Raw genomic sequence first — 12,990 nt, 5'->3', positions numbered from 1 at the left:
CACTAAGAATAATATATGCAGTGTATTATTTGTTGAAACTGTACTTCCGATTTGATTTGAAACTGTCTCATTGCTATATGTTTATCAATAAAACTGTAGAAAAAAAAAAAAAAAAGTTCACCTGGTAGAAAATTTAGTATTGAAAATACTCCATGGCCTAAATCTTTTTTGACCACTGATATAACGCCATGGTGGAACTTTTCACATCTCACCTAATGAGACAAGCCACAGTCAGAATGTTGACACCCTAGAAATATCATGCAAAACTATCTGTGGACACCGTATTAGAAATATATGCAAAGCATCAATGAATTTAGTATTTACATTTTGGTCCTTTCCCTAAGCTATTTCATTATTATATGTAAGCATTCCAAAATCTGAAGAAATTTTGAACTCCAAAAAGGTTGTAATTCCAAGTGTTTCTGATGAGGAATGCACAACTGGTGTGTGTTTTATAAACTTTATCATTTAGCATTTAATTGCCCGGAACAGGAGATATTTTTTTTTCATATGTATAACTCTATTATGGAACATGTTGACTTTTAAAAAATAAAGGGTACTCAGTACTTTAGTTTTCAAAGAATGATTGTCACAGTGAGCAGTGTCACCCATTAACCTAAAAAAGACACTGACACTTCCCTTATCCTTTCTGAGGGCAATAAAAAACTAGAAGAAATAATGTTTTACAGGTTATAGGATCATGCTTGCTTTAACTGGTTACTATAAAAATAATTCGAGGGAGGTGCTTATGCTTGAGAGCTATTTCCCAGTCCAAGTGAGCCTCTTTAACAAACGGTCCTGGGAAAACCGGCTGGGCATTCACTTGTAGAACACTGTTGGATCTAGACTCACATCTCTCAAAATAATCTATTTATAATCCTAATTTATAGACTTTAATAGATTTTAACATCATTAACTTTGATAGTATATATACCCTTTGTATAGTTCATGCCTAGACACTGCCTTTTAAAATATGACACTGTTATAAATTTCATTTAGTTTATTCAATTTTGAGAGAAAAAGATTGATTTATTTAAATTGATGTGCTATATAAAAATCTGGCTGAGTACTTCAATCATAGTAATAATTGTCTTGTTTTCTCTGCAAAATGTATTTTTATTTCAAAAACCAAGCAGTCAAAACGAAGATTTACGTTTTCTCATATTTTACACTCTTTTTTTCAATAATAACATTAACTATGACTGTCTCAAACACCATCAAAATAATTGGCACGATTTCTTTGCTTTTAAAACAAATGCAGTTAAATGATCTCAAGTAAGTGTAATATTTGGTAGTTTTTATTTACATAGTGTGTATTCTTTAAGTATAAACTGCTATGTACTCTAAATACAAAATAGAGGTTAAAACTTTTATTTGGAGACAGGCTTTTGATAAATTCCTCAGCCTCCCTAGTAACTGGGAATCACAAGTATATAGCACTAAGCTCAGCAGCCCATTTCTTTCTACTATAATTTTCTGAGTTTTTATAATAAGCACACATTTAATTTTTAAATTTCTATATAACATTTTCTTTAAGTTTTTGTATCTACTTGGGATTCGCACAGTATTTTTGTACCCTGTTACGTTATAGAATAAATGGCATTACACACCAATTAAATATACTGACATTGTACAGAAAGCATAAACACATGATTTTCTGTTCAGAAATATTTTAAGGACAAACTATATACTTTCTGAATATTTATTTTCTAATGAATTAAGGCAAACTGCATAACATCCTTACCACATACGACTGGGAGATAACAAAGTCAAGATTCAAATTCAATGTTTAAATTTAAAATTCAAGTTTTTGACAGCCTGGTATTCTAAAACAAAATCAACATTGAATTAAAATACAGAGATTCTCAAAATGAACCTGTAGAAAAACTAAACATAGGTAACCGTAGAAATCACATTTCTGAGGGAAATAAACTATCACAAATATAAAACACATGCAGCCAACTCCAGATACTTTCTCTTTTTGGGGGCGGTGGTGGAACAGGGGATTGAACTCAGGCCTTTGCACTTGCACTTGCCAGGGAAGTGCTTATTCTACTGAGTCCATGTACTTTCCACAGTGCAAAATTAGACACTGATCTATTTAACAATCTGTATAGGGGTCATCCAGGTGCGGTAGATACACTTAATAACATAGTGAAAAGCTCTGCTTGTCATTATTTCTTTATTTATTTATTTTGGGGTACCAGGGATTGAGCTCAGGCAATGCCCTGAGTGCTTGCCAGGCAAGCACTTATTCTACTGAGCTATCTCCCCAGGCCTCTTCTTGTTAGTTTTGCTAATACAAATTTTGAGTACAGTAATGTAATGGTTAACAAGCTTACTACTTTAATAGTAATGTTGATAACTATGAACAGGGATTTTTGTTTGTTTGTTTTGTTTTTGTTTTTTTGAGCCAGGATCTGGCTATGTAGCTTAGGCTGGCCTTGAACTCTGTATCTCCTGAAGGCTGGTCTCAAACTCACAACAACCTGCCTGCCTCAGAACTAGAGCCCTGAGATTATAGGTATATGCCAGTATGTCCAACTCTTAGACTGGATTTTTACCTCATTACATCACATAGTATATTTTTATACATATTCTTTGTGGCTAAAAGAAAAAGGCTTTAGCCAGGCATGGTGGTGAACATCTGTAACCCCAGCACTCAGGAGGCTGAAGCAGGACCATTGTAAATTCAAGACCAACCTGGGCTACAAAGTGAGCTCAAGACTAGCCTTAACTAGAGCTGGTGAGATAGCTCACCAGACTAAGTGCTTGATTAGGTAAGTGCAGGGGCCAGGGTTCTATCCCCGGTACCACATGCCACACCACTGAGCTAGGGATGGAGTCCAGGCATGGTGGCACACACCTTTAATGCCAGCACTAGGGAGGTTGAAAACAGGAGGATCATTACAAGTCCAACCTGCATAGTGAGACCCTGCACAAAATACATACATACATACATACATACATACATACATATATACATAGACTAACCTGAACTGCCTAGCTAGAACTTGTCTCAAAAAAAGCGAAGGGTGGTGAGAGTATTTCTTTGCGACTACTTATCATTTTATTTTATTTTATTTTTGTTGTTGTTGTTTTTATTAGTAAATTGCCTTGGTTACTTTTCTAGTGGCTGAGAAAAAGTGCTCAACACACAAAGTTTAAGGAGGAAACATTTATTTCAGCTCACCATTTGTAGGGGATTCAGTCCATACTCCACTGGCTCCAAGGTATGGTGCCACAACAGAGGAGAAGCAGCCCATCCTGGCAAGCAGGCAGGAGACAGTGAAGCAGCAAGCAGCAGAGCCACCTTCTTTCCATTTTTTTTTTTCTCCTCCAGGCCACCTGGCTTTTGGGTGGTGTCATCCACACCTAGGGTGCACTTTCCTATGGTCCACATTTAGAAGAATTTTGAAAATTCAATAGGCTAATCTAGTAATCACACACTTTCAATCCTAGATTCGCACACCCTACATAAAGTCATCTACCCCAAAAAGCACCACCTCCGACTCCATGAGGCTTTGGGGGTCATCTGGAAAAGGTCTGCAGTACATATGTGTGCAGGATATAATAATCACATTGGTGATGGGGAGTTGTCACATGTATTGGGCACAACTTACATTTCCCGTTCCCTACCCTTCCCTATCCTATCTCTTAGTCTCCTTTTTCACTTTTACAAAAGCTGTCTCACTCTAGGGCTAGCCAGATAGCTCAGAGGACTAAAAAATACCTACTTAGGCAGAGTTCAGTGTTCTGGGTTAGATTCCCAGTGTACCATGCCGGCCACCCTCCTGGGGCATGCTGAGATGACAATTCAGACAGGTGCACACCTGAATCCCAGCATTTAGGAGACTGAAGACAGGAGGATCACTACGAGTCTGATCTGTGTAGTGAGACCCTCTAGACCCTGTAGACCCTGTACCAAATACATAAAAAATAAATAAATAAAATGCTATCTCTCTCTCTATTCCTTGCTGCCTATCTTGTTCTTTCTTTCTTTCTTTCTTTCTTTCTTTCTTTCTTTCTTTCTTTCTTTCTTTTTTCTTTCTTTCTTTCTTTCTTTCTTTCTTTCTTTCTTTCTTTCTTCTTTCTTTTCTGGGTTTCCTCACTTAAAAGAACCATGTGATATTAAAGCCTCTGTGCTTTATTTCACTTAATGTGTAGTCTCAGGTGCACCCACTGTCCTAGAAATGGTTCAAGTTTGTGCTTCTTTATGTTTGAGTACTTTGTTGTGCATAAATGTCATAGTGCACTCATTTGCTCATAGACATATAGAGCACATGCAAGATTTGACTGCTGTATTTGAGTTGTCCTGCTATAGATATAGATAGACATACTTGTCACATCCCTGTCACATGATAAATTTAACTCTTTTAGGAAGTCATGTAGACAGGGATTGAATGGAATTTCTAGTTCTAGTCTTTGGAGGACTCTCTACACTCATCTTCACAGTGGCTGCATTAGTTTTTATTCCTACTAGTAATGTAGAAGTGTCCTTTTGCTAGCAGCATCTCCAGCATCTATTATTATTTAATGATTTCTTGATGATAGACATTCTTCTTCAGTAAGATAGATTTTCAGTCTGGTTTTAACTTCTATTTTTCCTACAGGCAAGGGATTAAAAATATCTAAATTTGACATATACTATAAGAATATTAATAAAAGTCATTCTAACTAACTACAGTTTTATGTGTTAGAAGAGACAGACTAAGAGAATGTTCTTGGATTTGTCCATATTAAATTTAAAAATGGGAAAATTATTTCCTTTGTAATAGTAGAAAGAAGATACAGAAATATGGGAGGGAAAATATTTGCAATGTCTTTTGTAACGTGTTTTATGTATATGACTGATTTAATTATACAAAAGAAAGAAAGGTGAACTTATTCAAAAGGATTTACTGAGTTGAGAAGGACAGGAGAGGGAGTGGGGGAAAAAGATACATCTATGTATGTAAACAGGATGGTTTGGACAACTGTACTGTGCATTTCTGCTGGTCTATGGAATGGAACAGTTAATGCTTAATTTGTCTCCTTTTAAAGTTATTTGTACTTTTTATCTTTTTAATTTCTTATACATTTCTTTCTTCTTTCTTTCTTCCAATTTTACATGCATATATCTGGGAATAAGATTAACTAGTTGGAAGACAACACTATGTATAACAACAAGTACTGTAAAATTCATATTACTTTGTTAAGTGAAATTTTGTATCATTTATAATGTTTTCTGGTTTAATTCTAATTTGTACTCTCTTCTAAAAAAAAAAGAAGGAAATTCAATAAAATATGTGATGTAAAAGATGACCAGGTAATTTACAAAAAACAGAAGTGACATTTATGAAAAATGTAAACTCATTAGAAGTCAGAGCAAAGCAAAACTGCAAGGAAACACTAGATTGCAAATTTAATAGGTAAAAAATGGATAAACACATTATGGGTAAGTATTTAGGAAAATAAAAATGTTCACAAATTTTTACAATCTACAATTAGCATGGAATATAAAGTGAAGCCACCACAATGGAAACAGTTCTGTCTGTCCTTATACCTAAATGTCACTTCTTATTTCCCTGAGAAAAAAGTCATTGGTGTATATTCCTAAGATATTCCTGTACAAAGCACAAAGGCAATTTTCAAAATCAGATTTGAGAGCTAGATTCTCCAGGGAGGCAGCTTTCACAGAGCAGAGGGAGGGTGCTGTCTGCTGGAGCTGCCCGTAACAGTGAGAGATTCACTGGATGCAGTATACAGGCTAATTTTGACCAGTAGTTTAGTGAATCTTCTCCTTGCAAGAACACCTTTCCAAGATAATAATTTCTTAATTAAAAAACAAAACCGAAGGCTCAGTGGAAGCACAAACAAGGAACAACCTTGTGAGAGTTATAGTGCAGGACTATACACCCAGCAGGGACCTGGAGGAGAGTTCTGTTGGCGAGATTTACTTCTTGCAGTGTCCAGGAGGCATGGTAAGGGTTTGCTGAACTCAACCAGTTATGCGGACATTGGAGCACTGTTGCCTCTGAGCGAACCAGGCAGTAGCGGACCGCTATGTGAAAGCACGCCTGATTTCTGTTTCAAATATAAAAGTTCAGAAGGAAAGCGGTAAACCCTGTGTATCTCAATCAGACGCTACAGGAAATGGTGGATTCTAATAAGCAATGGTTTTCTTCTGTTTTCCTTCTGCTCTACCTTTATCTGTACTTTCCAAGTGGCTATGTTTTTTTTTTTACATTTACTGCCAGAATTTTATGAGCTACATTTACAAAGAATCTATTACCTGAGGATGGTTATGCAACATTTTAGTTTTACTCTTGATTTCAATTCATCTGATTATTTTGGTTGAGCCTCTCAAGCTGCTTTTTATTTTTTAATTTTTTTTTCCAGTAGGAAATTTTATTGGAGAATAGGAATGAGTGTTGGAGACTAGGAATAACTCCTGAGAGACAGAAGGGGTCCCAAATGGAAACCTTTCTCAGACAGCTTAAAACAAATAACTCCATTTCTACTTTTGGATACCTTTTTATATGTTTTTTTTTTTTTTCAAAGTGCCTTAAATCTTGGCTGGAATAAGACAAAGCATCCATGAACACATAGCTAAACAAGCAACTAAATGAACATATATATGAATATCTAAGTGGGAAAATTTCAACCATTTTAAGAACTTGTGAAATACTGGAATTAAGGAGAGGAGCCGGTTGCTGGGGGGATGGGGATTCAAGGAGAATGGTGGGGCGAATGAGTTTCGGGGAAAGAGCAGAGTCAGGGACAGCTGCCTGCACGCTAGTGAGTGAAGGAAATAGATTGATGCCGGGTGACAGAGGTCAGGACTATGTGAGAGCGTGGAGCCCACCCGGCGTCTGCAGGGAACCAGAGAGTCATGGAAGAGAGGCGGAGGGAGCAAAGCACCAGAGTAAGAAGAGCAAAGATGTGCTATTGGGTGATCCTAGCGAATCCTAGGGAAATCAGGCCATGGAAGTTGTCAGTATGCAACCGAAAGCAGAGGATGGGCGCAGCGAGCTTTAAATGTGAGAGCAGAAAGCGCAAGAAGGTCAGAATTATTTTATAACTAACTTCTTCAAAATTTCCACGAGTAATCATTCCTTTTGCCTATGTCTGTCCACCGCTCGTTTCTAACTGGGACTGCAATGGGGCCTTGTGCATGTCAACAAGCGTCAAGCCTCGGCTGTGTGCCCCACCCGGAGTTTCTTATGCAGAAGAAAACATTGAAAAAATAGTCCCTGATAGTTGATAGAAGACAGGATGGGGGGAGAGTAGGATGAACATCTCCCCACACACATTTAGCCTCATGCTAATAGTCTACCTCAAAATTAATGATAGTTTTATTCATTTTAATAAGAAAAAAGATAAAATAGTAATGAAACAGTTTCAAACCAAGTTAGTAGGATGGTTAAAATAATTAATACATTGCATAATGTTGTCTCTGTAGCAGTTAGTCAGAGGACAAGATGCAGACATAATCTCTTGTCTAAACAATTTTAGCACAAACTTTTATTCTCAATGAAATAAGAGAAAGTAGCTATATAGCTATCCTAACTCTTCTGTATACATACATATTTTTTCACTTTTTTTTTTTTTACAAGCAAATGGTCTTTTATCTACACTTTTGTGAAATTAGTAATGCATGACACTAAGTTGCCTAGCAACTGATAGCTAACCTTAACCAGACAGGATGTTCATCTCAGGAATGAGGTAGCTTCTTTGCTTTAGGCACTGGGCCAAGTCCCATCTACACATATTTGATTAATTTCCTAACTTCATGGTTTGCAATATATCCCCCTTTTTCATTTTGCTTTGTCAGAGATGGGTGTTCCACCGTGGTTGGAGAAGCTCAAGTTAACAACTTCTGACAATTACTAGTTGTGCTGATAACCTACTGCTATTACGGACTATTGGACTATATTGGCTTTTTTTTGCTGAATTCAGGTACCTACAGTCTTTAGACTGGCTTCAAGTATGAAAAAGTCCTTTAAAGACTTCTCTAAATACAGCGTGATATTTTTTCTCACATGTATTGTGACTTACCTTTGTATTACTGTAAATTATAAATTAAACAACAGTTGTTTTAATAACATGATTAGTGTTAATACAAATTGAATTCACTGAAATCAGAAGTTACTGTTTTTTTTTCTCCATTAAAAGAAAATGTTAGAAGAGAACCAAGCCATCATTTAAGGAAGTTTTCATTTGATAAACTTGTTGCCAATTATTGTCTCAAGGATCTAGTACATTGATGTAGAGGCAGCCGGTGGGTAATGGCTATTCATGACCTCTTGATGTAACAGAAGGCAACTTAGCATATCACACATAAGTCACTTTAGGAAAATTTGGATGAAAATTTTATAGTCCACTGATATTAAAAATGTGCTGTTAATAGTATAGTTCTATGGAATAATATAAAATATTATGATCGCATAAAATACCTTCATGGTAAAACATGGAAAATTATACAAAAATAACAAAATCAGCTATACTTGTGAAGCTAATGAATTTAATATTTTATTAAATTTCTGTAACATGGGCATTTTAATATTAGTTTCACAATATTTTTAAGTCCTGAAAGAACATTTTGTCAAATATTTTAAACCTATAAAATTGAATAGATGTGCTATCTTCCCTTCTGGTGTGTTGATCATGAGTGTTTATAACAGGAAATCAACTTGTTACTTCTAAATATTTAGCTGACCCCTACATCAAAGTGTCTGTGATAAGCCAGAGCAGCATAATCAGCATCACAATTCTTAAAGCACTTTTTTTTTTTTTTTTTTCCGGAACCAGGGATTGAACTCAGGGCCTTGCGCTTGCCAGGGAAGCGCTTATTCCACTGAGCCATCTCCCCGGCCCCAAGAAATTTTAAAGCACTTTTTTTTTTTTTTTTTTTTAACATCACGATTCTTGAACAGCATTTTTTCTTAGAAACTTGTAAAATCTTCCCCAGAACCACATGGAGTGTCCACTCTCTCTCTCGATGGCATAAATAGAAACTTTATTTATTTTAAGAGCAAGGGAGATAGCTCAGTAGAATAAGCGCTTGCCTAGCAAGTGCAAGGGCCTGAGTTCAATCCCTGGTTCTTAAAAAAAAAAGAGAAACTTTATTTAAAAAGTAGAGATCAAACATTACTTGTTGTACAACAAACCAACTTCAGTCTCACAGTTCTCTGGCGTCTGACATCGAGCATTACTCAAGGCAAGCGTCTCTGAGAAAGCAGTTGATTTCAATCAAGTTTTGCCAGTCTGCCAGCATGGTGTGTATGGAGGTTGGTGGAGGTATGATATGCTATTTCGCATTATTCAATTGAGGCTGCTGTAACAAAATACCATAGGATTAAACAGTAGACACTTTTTAGTCGCAGTTACAGAAGCTAGAAGTACAAGACCAAGGTATTGTCTGTGTTGTTTCTTCTTGGCTTGAAGACAACATGGGTGCCTTCTCTCTGTCCTCATAAGCCCTTCCTCAGGGCATGTTTGTGGTGGAGGTGTAGAACTCAGCTGACTCACTCTTCGTATAAAGGCACAAATTGTGTTGGAGTGTGACCCCAACATTATGCCTTGACTAACCCTGAACTATCTACATACAGACCCTGTCCTCAAATATAATCACATTGTAGTTGCAGAGCTGACACATGAATTTGGAAGGAGCACAATCCATTCCCTGACACTATCTAAATTACTATAATTTAATAGGAAATAAAGGTCATTTGTCTGATAAAGACTATGCTAATGGAAGAGAGTGCAAAACAAATTGAGTTTGACTCAGCAGATGGATTTGGGAGCTGCAGAAGAAGATCCTGGTTACATTAAGTAGGCTTTCTTTTTTAAATCTACCTTGATGGAAGTGTTTATCATGGATACAAGGAAAGGCCACATATTTGTAAAGTGAAACAGAACTGTAACTTCTCTAAAGCCAGCAGTCCTGGTGTGAAACATGTACAGCAAAGCTCACGTGGAAAAAGGAGGTCGCTCTTTACCATTTTGTACCACCTTTTCAGAGACCCAAGTAAGGTAGTAGGTGTCAGTGCCTTTGGGGGTTTGAGGTAGTCTTAGGAAACAAAGAACAGGATGCTCCAGGGAAGCACCACAGAAAGAATAGCTTCCTCTACGTGACCACTGGCAGAAGTTCGGTGCAATACTGTGTGAGTGCCCTAGCAGTATTCTGGGCAAACCCATAAGGCAGTGATCCTGCTGTTAGTAACTGCAGCACTGTGGGCCCTGCGCCAGAAGCTTGCAGGTGCTATCAGCTATCAGAAAGGCACAGAGATGTAGACTGGATTGATTTGTGAAAATAGGGCTGTTAAGAACCATATAGAGTCCAAAATGCTATGCTGCTTGTGAGCTATCAAGTTGTATTTCACAGATTCACAATCCCTGGTAGAAGATATAAAGCTCCTAGGTTAGAAGCCAAGGACTTCACTAGTGACGGCATAGAAGTCAACATGAGCAGTTTGGTTGTGTCTCTGCCACTAGCCCTGAAACCCACAGAGGTGCAGCAAGTGGTCCTGCACCTGTGTAGTATTGTATCAGTGTTGCAGCTAGCTCCAGAGCCCTGGACTGGGCCTTGGAGACAGATGCTGTTATTATTATCTCCAATCAGGAAACAAATCAGTCCTCTGTCCTGCAGGACGACACTGTCTCCAAGGTTCTCCTCAGTATCGAAATGCTTGATGAATTATTCTAATTGTAGTTCCTCAGAACTTTTGCTCAGAAGACAGAATAAATGAAAAACACTACGGATAATTGGCTCTAATATGCGTCACAACATAATTGCTGGCTGAGTCACAGTGGGAGGGGATGGGATGGAATTGCACTGCGAACTCATTTATGTGCAAACCTGGAGCTTATTGGGCTAGCCTTATATGGGCAACTGTGTGTTCTCGTTTTCAAAATATTTTCATCTTCTTGAATTAACAGGGTTATTTTCTTAGTGTAAAACAAATTTTGATACACAGTTTTTTCTAAATATAAATGGATGAGAAAGAAATGGAGCAAATGTATGAATAAATAAATAGTAGCTCCTTTGGAAAAGTAGCAGTGCTAGAGGGGGAAAATGGTTAGTCAACCAAAAGGAAAGTTTAACAGAAATTCAGGAAGAAGATGTATTTTCTGATGCTTGGTTCTTTTATTTATGAGAACAGCTAGAAGGGGGAGGAGTGTAAAGGTGGCTGGAGCAGGGCCCTTGTTCAACGTTAAATTAGGGACAATAGACCAAGACTATTGCAAAGCTCAGGTGGGTCTGCAAGCTGGCAAGACAGACAGCAGATTCTTCTCTGGAGTATATGTTTCCTTTATTTGTAAGAAGGAAGACAAAAAGAAGAGCCTCTTGAATTATTTGTTTATAAATAGAAAAAAACTATGATTTGTTTTAAAAGTAATAAATAGTGAAAACGAGTCTGCCTGGTATATATATATATATGTATATATATATATATACACATATATATATATTCCTAATTATTGAATATTAAAATTATTCATATTATTTTCAGTGAGTTGATTGGTTTTAAAAGATTTGTCAAATATTTTATTTTTTTATTTTATTTTTTTAATGATTCAAATATTTTAAAGAGACGGAGGATATAGGAATTTGTGAACCTTGGAAATGGACAGCAAATTAAGAAGAAAAATGCTTGCTGTTTGAAAGTCAGTTTGTATTTTGGAGTCATGTGAATGAGGTTTTCTGAATATTTTGAAGGTGTTTTCCAAGATATACAGAATAACGTCACAAAGTACTCCTTTCGTTTCAGTGAATACTGATTTGTTTATTAAAGTATAATTTAGTAAAATCTCTCTTTTAGCTATGCAGTTTTATGAACTGTGAAAATCCATGTGCCCAGATAAAGACCCTGCAATTGAAGCCTGGTGCTTCGCTTGCTCTCTGAGGGCCCTCCAGCCACTCTGCGTCCCTTTCCTCAGTCCCACTCTCTGGCCGCCACTAACAGGATTTCCCCCAGGTTTGCCTTTATTATAACCTTTTGTCTAAAATATAAATGGGACTACATCTTTGAGTCTGGCTTCTTTTACTTAAAATGAAGTTTGAATTTGTCGGTAGATAGATAGATAGATAGATAGATAGATAGATAGATAGATAGACAGACAGACAGATAGATAGTTATTTTTTAAGAAGTGATTTTAACTGACAAGTCGTAAGTGTACATAGTGTGGGAAGCAACATGACAACAGAACACAAGTACACCACGTGTAATCATCACATCAGGGCAATTACTCAATTTTATATCTCCAAAAATATTATATATGTATTTGTGTCTGGAGCCTTTGAACGTCTCTTTTCTAATTATCTCTTCTTACATTTTACTATAAGTTTGCAAAAAATGATAAACACATTCATGCAGAGAAATTTGCATATGTAATGAAAGACGAAGAAAATACAAGATTCTAAATTTTACTTTTGCTTTTGTTTAATACTACTACCAAACCATCAGTATTATATTTCTTAAAAAAAAAGATAGTTCTTCCACATAAAATTAGTTTTAGATTTAGCTTCAGAACTTCTCACAGAAAAGTCTTCCTATTTGCATATAGAAAGTCACTGCACTGAAAAGGAGCATATAATAACATCCGTAGCATGAAAAACTGACAAAAAGGAAAGATTTAGCCAAAAGAGAATATGAAATATGTGATATGTGTTGTAAGTTTAGGGGTCCTCTGTATTAGCTAATAAAGAAAAAAAATTGAATTAAATGTCTTAGAAAGAATGGCATAAATATCAAATTTTAGAAAATATTGTGCAGGGCCAGAGGTGTAGCTCAGTCAACTAAGTGCTTGCTTAGGCAAGCTCAGGGGCCAGGGTTCAATCCCAGACACCACATGCTGCGCCAGCCCTATCCCTGGGCGCACTGAGCTGGCGATGGAGTCTGGGGGTTGTGGTGCACGCCTATAATCCCAGCACTAGGGAGGCAGAAATCAGGAAGATCACTACGAGTCTGAGCTGCATAATGACACCCAGCACAAAAAAAAAAA

Source organism: Octodon degus, unplaced genomic scaffold (genome assembly GCF_000260255.1).
Source record: "Octodon degus isolate 3935 unplaced genomic scaffold, OctDeg1.0 scaffold00082, whole genome shotgun sequence".
NCBI classification, from domain to species: domain Eukaryota; kingdom Metazoa; phylum Chordata; class Mammalia; order Rodentia; family Octodontidae; genus Octodon; species Octodon degus.
This window is presented reverse-complemented; position numbering follows the sequence as displayed.